This window comes from Nelumbo lutea, chromosome 7 (assembly GCF_056320005.1).
Source record: "Nelumbo lutea isolate HS-2025 chromosome 7, American lotus-T2T, whole genome shotgun sequence".
In the NCBI taxonomy this organism is placed as follows: domain Eukaryota; kingdom Viridiplantae; phylum Streptophyta; class Magnoliopsida; order Proteales; family Nelumbonaceae; genus Nelumbo; species Nelumbo lutea.
This window is the reverse complement of record NC_142690.1, coordinates 781,438-790,263: the sequence shown is the minus strand read 5'-3', so window position 1 is coordinate 790,263 and position 8,826 is coordinate 781,438. Positions and strand designations below refer to the sequence as shown.

Below are 8,826 nucleotides of genomic sequence, written 5' to 3'. Positions count from 1 at the left end.
TCACCACCACATTCTCAACCCCCATTGGTTAATCATCAAATTAGAAAAGAAAAATGAAAATGAAACTGAAACAAAACTATGTCTCTACCTTGTCACCGAAAAACCCTATATTTTCTAGGAAAAAGATAAGGATCACCGGAGCTAAAAGGAAGATAATCAATTTTGCCTAACGATAGATTCCCCGTTGCTTTAGATAAAGAGCACCAGAGAATTGCAATATTAGGCGTCTACTTTTTTTCCCAGAATCCCCGATCTGAAACTTAAAAACAAAAGAAAAAAATTACACAATTAAGCATACACAAAACGAAGAACTTTAGGGTTTATGGAAGAACCGATAGAACAGAAAAACACAAATAATGAAGAACAGATAACATTGAATAAAGGACGAAGCCACAGATCAACTAAAACCATAATAAAAGAAGTAGACCAAATACACAAAGAAAACCCACTGAGAAGAGCTTTCAAATCAGACGATGCCTTCGAACTTCGAAGGATGAGGGTTCGTCTGCCTTCCTTGCTACGTATTTATAGAGAGAGAGAGAGATGAATGAAATGGGGATCCAAAAAACCCTAGTTCAGCCACAGAACAAGTGACGAACTGACGATGCTGGATTGTCACTTTTACCCTTCCCGTGCTATCTACAAGTAACAACTTCTCGTCGTTCTAGATGATGGATGTTAATTAATACAAGGGCAATTCAGTCTTTATACTTTTCCTACGTACTTCAACCAAACCTTGGTTTGATAAGGTTTATCATATCTAATCCCTAGTTCGTATGCAACGGATATAAACGCCTGTTTGACTCGGAATCACTTACCATGCGACGGTCCAAGTCATTTTATTTAGAAAAAAAATCCCCCATTTTGGTTTTTGAACTTTTAAAATGGGACAATTCAAAATCCGAATTTTTAAAACATGTCAATCCAGCATATGTTTGGAATCTTAGGGTTTATCATTATTTCCTCCATTATGTGACTTGCAAAAATAGACTTCCATTTATGTATATCTATCATTGAGAGAAGCTTCATTTTAGCATTTCCCCAAACTGTCATTAACCAATTTATTAACCAACTATTAAGCAAACATTTGAAAAGACACAAATGCCCTTCAAATTTCATCTAATTATCTATATCAACCATCCCAAGGTTGATAAAAAAAATAACATTGCCAAATCCTTGCCTCTTCTATTCAAGTTGGGGCCAATCTTAGTGGACATTCTCATGACCCCAACTTTCTTGAATAGAAGAGAGTTATATGGATTTAGAACTATTCGTTTTTTATTAATAGTTTGATGGTTGATAAAGAAAATTCGATAACACTTAAAGGGCTTTCAAATACCACTTCCCTTTATTTTATTTGATTTAAAAATTTTCAGATTTATTTTTATTGATTTACATGAGATGGTTTCTATGTGAAAAAAACAGAGCGAGATAATCAAAGGGGCATCTAATCAAATCATATATATCAGCATCAATTCTATCGATCTTATCCATCATATTTTGATCGCATTGTATATTATTAATAAATTAAATTACAATAATTAAAATAATATTCTATTATAAAATAAAAAATATTAGAAAATAACATATAACATTCCAATCATATATAGAGTCGGGTTTGAATAAATTTTGCTTTGAAGCTTTGGTATGTAGGGAAAAATGCCCCATGGGATGACAATTTTCCCTATTTTCCCAAACTTTGGAAGAGAGATGCTCTTTTTTTTCTCGGATAATTTTTTATCCTCAATGGGGTTCAAAATTTTGGTATGTGCATAGTATTACATCCTTTTTCCATACAAAGATATCTATTTAAATGTGTTTTGAATAAATTGTTGTTTTCAATAATTAAAACATATAATAATATGCCAAAACTCAAAATTTGAAAAAAAAAAAAAAAACTAAGAAAGCACAAATCAATAAACACCGGAATTAGGATGTACCGATACTCTAACCCTGGTGGGGATCCCACCTGGTAAAATGACTAAAATAGATTTAATGCCTCGAGGGGTATTTTTTTTTTTTTTTTTTTTTTTGCAAAAGAAAGAGATCTTCATTAACTGATCGTATGAATAGTTACATGAGTAGAGTCATACTGGATACATAGCTGCCCCATGCATGATATGTAAGCAAAGAGATGAGCAGCTTGATTGTGTTGTCTATAAATATGTACAAAATTTATAGACAAAAAGAGAGATCTAGCATGTCTTAGACTGCAGCGATGTAGTTGATCCACCCAGTGCTTCGCTGGTTGATCTGTATTTACAAGATCTATAAGATCTGCATTATTAGAAAATACTAGGAGATGTCTGATGTTGTTCGAGCTTGCAGTTTTGAGGCCCATTAAAAGGGTTCGTATTTCGGTATCATAACTGTTGATGGCCCAGCAGGGGCCTCCTGCAATTTGGAATCCTTCAGTGGTATTTTTTATGATGAATCCTTGTCCTGCACTTCCTGTAACTGGATTAAAAGAGCCATCAATAAACATGGAGGTGGTGGGTGAGTTGAGTGAAGGTGCATGATGAGGGGAGAGGTGAGCTTGTGATCTAATGCATGATGATTCATCTTGTAAATAATGTTGTAGAGCCTTTTGCACTACCATTAGTGGGTCGGTAGTGATGTTCTCAAAGAGTAGCTTGTTGCGAGCCTTCCAAATGTGATAGGTGATCAAACTAAACTTGCTTAGACATGATGAGACTTGTTCTTTACCAAATTAGTTTTTCATTGCATTGTACCAATCTGATACGATGATGTGAGTCGGTTGGATTGTAAGAGAGCCGGGGTCGAATCCAATCTGGGAGTTCCACCAGACCGCTCTAGTATAGTGACATTGAAAGAAAAGATGAAAGATTGCCTCTTCTCTTTCCTTACAGAAACTACAGAGCAGGTCTAGGCTTCTCAGCCACTTAGAACATTTATCCTTCGTGAGTAGTCCATCCCATAATAATTTCCAAAGAAATAACTAGAAGCGATAGGGAACCTTGAGTTTCCATAAGATTTTCCAATCGAAATGAGTGGCTGAGGGTGAACTTTCTGCATAGTTATATAGGTGGTATGCAGATTTAACTGTGAAGACTCCAGAGTTGTTGTTCTTTCATATAAGCAGATCCTCAGATTGATTGGGCTGGAGTGTAATGTTCTGAATGTGGGCAATGACATCCTCATCAAAAAGTTCTTGGAGTTTTGTGTGGTTCTAGCTATGATCTGGATTTAGCAATTCTGCTGCTTTGATATTTGCATTCGGACTTGTATTGGCTGATGTGACGAGATTGGGAATGTGCCCAGGTATGGATGGGATCCAAGGATTAGCTACAGCGGAAATATTGGAACTGTCCTTGACAACCCATAGTAGATTGGATTTCATGGTATTAGAGACCCGATGAGTATGTTTCCACCAACATGAGCTTCTTTGTCCTTTCTTGGCTGCAAAAAGAGAAGTATTAGGAAAGTATTTCTCTTTTATTAGTTTACTCCACAACCCATGCTTATCTGTGGGCAACCTCCAAATTTTCTTGCCAAAATGGCTTTATTCATTTTGGCACTTGATCGAAAACCCAGCCCTCCTTGAGTTTTAGGGTGACACAGTTTTCGCCATGCCATAGTGTGATGTGTGGGATCTTTGGAGTTGGACCACCAGAATGTTCTACTTGATTTATCCAGTTTGGATGTCACAGCTCTTGGAAGGATGGTGGTTGATGTGGTGTAGGTAGGGATTGACTGCAGGACTGATTTGATGAGAGTCGTTCTTTCAGCTTGTGATAATAGCTTGGTACTCCACACATTGATCTTTGAAGAGACTCGGTCAATTACTTCTTTATGAGAAGTTTGCAATCTGTTATTCACTAGTATAGGAGAGCCCAAGTACTTAGATCCTGCCATAGATGACTTGGCCTTTAGTGAGTCAGAAGAATTTTCTGTGCTGCCTTAGGACATTTTTGCTAAGAATATGCTGGATTTGGCATAATTTATCTGTTGGCCAGATAGGGATTCAAACATTTCAATGATGTTGACCAGAGCTCTAACTTGTGACATGTCCACTTTATAGAAGATGATGCAATCATCATCAAAGGGCAGGTGCATGATGGGAGTGCCATTAGGACAAAGGGTGACCCCTTCAATGCTGCCTGAGTTGGAAGCCTGAAATAGGAGCTGTGAGAAGACCTCCATATCAATGATAAATAAATATGGGGATAGTATATCACATTGCCTTAAACCCCAATTCAAATGAAAATGTTCATACGCTTCTCCCGCAATTTTGATTGAGAAGGTGGATGCAGAGATGCACTAATGAATCATATTGCACCATTTTGTTGGGAAGCCCATTTTCTGTAAGACATGATATAGAAAGCACCAGCCCACCCTATCAAAAGCCTTAGACATATCAAGTTTGAGAGCAATGAAACCTTTCCCTAATTTTTGAGTTTGCATTTTATGTAGGATCTCCTTCGCTATGAGAATATTGTCTGTGATCTGTCTGCCCTTAAGAAATCCTGATTAGAAGGGTGATATCACCTATTGTAGAATAGGTTGCAAACGAAGCACCATCCATTTGGAAATGATTTTGTAAAGAACATTGCATAAGCTGATTGGCCAGTAACTGGAGGTGTCCATTGGCTTATTATTTTTGGGGATGAAGACTATGTTTGTGTTATTTATTTCATTGGGTAAGTGTTCACAGTTAAAGAAGTTTTGAACCATGGAGAGGATGTCATGTTTGAGCACTTCCCAGAAATGTTGATAAAAATATGTCGTGAAGCCATTTGGACCTGGTGATTTATGAGGACTCATTTCTTTAATCACTGAAGCCAGTTCTCCAAGGTTTGGGGGGAGGAGTAAAGTTTTAATTTGCTGGGCAGATAGCATGGGTAGGTTAATGTTCTGTAGCAGATTTGGGTTAAAGATTTCCGGCTGGCCTCCTATGTTCAAGATGACATTTTTAAAGGTGAGAGCTATGGTTCCCTGATTAAATGTCTAGTAACCATCTGCAACTTTTAACCATTCCACATTATTTTTGGTGTTTCTGAGATTAGCCATTTGGTGAAAAAAAATTGTGTTTTTGTCCCCTTCTCTAAGCTAGAATTCTTGGGATTTGAGTATCCATAATTGCTCTTCTTTGAGCAGCCAGTAATGGTACTGCTTTTTTAGGGAATTTAGTAGCTAGTGCTGCTCCTCATTAGCATGGGACATTTGGATGCTGGAAATTTTATTGGAGAGTTTTTGAATGTGATCCTGAATCAAACCAAAGTGGGATTTGTTCCAAGCCTGAAGTTGGGATTTGCATTCTTTCAATTTTTTGTGACTTGATGAGATGCTGAACCTGTAATACTTTGGTCCCAAATTTGGGTGATAATTTCTTTGCATTATGGGCATTCAGTCCAAAAAGGTAAGAAATGGAATTGAGGTCTTCTAAGCGGAGAGGATGGGTTGATATTTATACAAATGGGACCATGATCCGATGAGGTGATGGGGAGGTTGTGAAGAATAGTGTGGGGGAAGAAAGAACACCATGAGGAAGTGGCTAAAGCTCTATCTAATCTCTCCAGGACTTTTGCGTAGCCTTGCTGGCCATTAGTCCAAGTGAAAGATGGGGCAATGAAATCCAGATCTATTAGGTTGAAGGTGTTGATGAAGTGTGATAGAGTTTTAGATAGAATGGGGTTGTTGTTTCTGAAAAACTTGTGGTCCTCCGGTCTGTATATATCATTTAAGTCTCCCATTAACAGCCAAGGCTAATTTGTGGATGACTGCAGTTGAGTTAAATAACTCCATAGTATTTTCCTTTGATGCCTGACCGGGTGGCCATAAAAAATGAGAAGTTGTCAGGATTGATTTGGGGGGAAATTTTTTATTTGCAATTGGATTATATGGGGGTGTGTTTGGAGAACTTCTTTATCTGAGGGATTCGACCAGCAGCATAATAGACCTTAGGATAAGCCAACTGCTTCCCAAAGTGCATGGTGTGAAAAACCTATTTTTTTAACTAGTGGTGGAGTTTTGAACGAACTAAGTTTGGTCTCATAAAGGAACAGTATGTCAGGTTTCTCTTTGCAACACAGTTTGGAAAGTTCTCTAATTATCTTGGAGTCATTAACTCCCCTTATGTTCCAGGCATGTATTTTATAATGTATGTAAAGAAAATGATGAATATGGAATCCGTAATTATAGATAAATAGAAGAAATTAAAAAGGAAATGCGAGGTGGAGCATACCTGGGTAGGTTCAAAGTGTGAGAGAATCAGGTTGGTAAAGTGAATGGTGTGGTAGCAATCCTCCAAGTAGCGCTCCATCGGGTAAGTGGCTGCCTCTGGATTGATGGTGTAAGGGATGGGAGGGAGTGTTGGGTCTGGTTCGGATGTGGGTATAGGTGGAAGGGGAGTGGTTTTGGATAGTATGTATTCTGGTGGAACCAGTTGTCGGGTAAAGAAGTTAGCCACTTGTCCATCCTTTATTGCTAATAGAGTGTTGAAGGGTCCATATGGTAGTGCGCCGTCAAATCCAGTTTTTGGTCATTAGGCCACTTGGTTTGGTTATGATTAGAATGCAGGTTCGAAATACTTGCATGACGGCCACGTGTTGACTTGGAGGGAGTGCTGGCTGGAAGGGACTCGGTGGGATTCTCATGCATGCGCGAGTTACTGGAGATGAACGCGAGATGTTCACTGGAGTTGTCGATACAACGTCTTTTTCGACCACTTGAGCCGTCTTCAGAATCCTCGTCCGAGCCATGTTCACTGTGGCGGACTCTGCAAGAGTCTGGTTTGGCTCTGTTCAGGTTGAAGACTGGGAGATTGAAGGGTTTCTCTGGGCGGAACTCTGCTCTCAACCTTTCATCGGGGTTGTCAATGGTTCTCTCTTCAAGCAGTTGTCTGTAACCACAGTTGTGGGGATAACTCACTTGCAGTTCGTCCAAACATGGCTAATGAGGCCACAGTTTGCGTAGACACCAGGGAGTTGCTCGTAACAAAAACAGAGCCAAATCGGCCTACCCTAATAGAATATGAAGAGTCCTGTGCAGAGGGGTTTGCGAAGATCAGTAATAATTTTCTTCCTAACATACAAACCCTGGATTAAGTGGCCTGTTGGAATTTCTTCATGATTGGGGACGATTGCTCCTGCTACTTGTGCGAGAGAGCAAACCCTGCTATCCTCGACTGTCCCTCTGGGTAGCATGTGTATTTGCAATCATAGCCTCTGACTCCATACCTTCTCAACTGTGCCAGTGCATGAATCACTCCACTCTTCAAGAAGTATCTAGCTAGATCGATAAAACCATGGGCCCTCCTCTAATGCAATTCATCTGTCATTCTGATCAGAAAACAAGAACTCAAGACTTCCTTAAATTGAACCGTAATAGGAGTTGTAGCTTTCCATTGAATGCTAACATGATTATCCATGGTGTCTTCAATTACTTGTTGGCGTGAGAAAATGCGCCCCTTTAATGTAAGGGCTATAACATTAATAGCTTTCTCTATAGATTCGAAGGAAGGAGTTTGAAGGTCACTACTTACATTTATTGCATGTGAGAAGAGGGATTTGATGTTCGCAGTTGCATGCATGGAATCTGTGGCGGATATTGTTTCTTTTCCCTTCGAGAACATACTGGTATGAGGGATATTCGGCTTTCACGAGAGAGGATGAGAGGCAGTAACTTCCCGATGGGGCCCTCTGGGGACCGTGGAATGTAGGGTGGTACAGGGGAGAGAATCTATCTACAAGGAAAGGTGGAAGCATCTATGCTGTAGCAGAATCTATCCACCTGATATGAGTGTAATGGAATGTGAGGTGATAAGAAGTTACAGAGAAAGGGGGGGGGGGGGGGGGGGGGTTGTGTTGGCGGCATTACGTGAGACAGAAGAGAGATAGTTACAGTGGAGGAGAAAGCATTGGGCTAGCAAAAGATTACCGAGAAGAAGTTACGGAGAAGGAGGAGGTTATAGAGAAGAAGTTACGGACATGCAAGGTTGATAAGCTTGCTAGCTTGAGAGGCGGGTACGTGCAGAGGTGGGGCGTGTAGAAATGGGGCGATCTGATGTGAGGGTTAGAGATAAGCTAGCATGCAACTCTGAATGGAGGTTAGTTATCGGTAAGGAGGAAGATTATGGATGGAGGTTAGGTATCAGTTAGAAGAAGATTGTGTAAGGAGGGAGATGAATCGACAATGGCTAGAGGATAACGTACCCGAGAATACAAACTAACACTGGGTTGATAATCGAAGAATGGAAGGTGAACCAACGCTAACTAGAACCGACGCTAAGGGGAACTATTAAATGCCTCGAGGCTTAAACCTTGAGATTTATTTTGAGTGTTTGTGAAATAGGGTCCAACTATGATATGGAAAAAACATGATTTCTGAAAATATTTTGACCAATCAACTTGTATGATAAATATGTATTAACCAATTAGGTGTTGTTTTGGATTGTAATTGGTCAAAACTCTTTGATACCATCATAAATATAAAATAAGTTTGATATCATAAAAAAAATGGTAGGGAACGGAGAACTCATGGGGGTGGGGATTTTTTTAATCAGTAAAAGAATAAAGGTCCTACCGGGGGTCGAACTCAGGTCGCTGGATTCAAAGTCCAGAGTGCTAACCACTACACCATAGAACCCGTTTTAAGAGAGGAGAGAGATAAGAAAATTCTTATCCGTATATTCTCATAGTTTCTGTATACACAAGGAGACGAACTTTAACTACTAAATATTGTTGGATTGGACAGTATCTGATCGGATCATCCATATTCCTTCCGATTATAAATAGATTTCGACTTCATATCAGCTTTAACTGAATAGGATTCGAATTTGAACTATTAAGTACTAAGTACTAACAT

The 8,826-nt window shown here is 39.3% G+C and overlaps 1 non-coding gene across 1 annotated transcript; it reads right to left on the bottom strand.

The window, feature by feature from the left end:
- Nucleotides 1–8,535: 8,535 nt before the first annotated feature.
- On the bottom strand, nucleotides 8,536–8,607 carry TRNAQ-UUG (transfer RNA glutamine (anticodon UUG)). The gene has a single exon. It is a non-coding gene; the product is annotated as a tRNA-Gln (tRNA).
- Nucleotides 8,608–8,826: the final 219 nt, after the last annotated feature.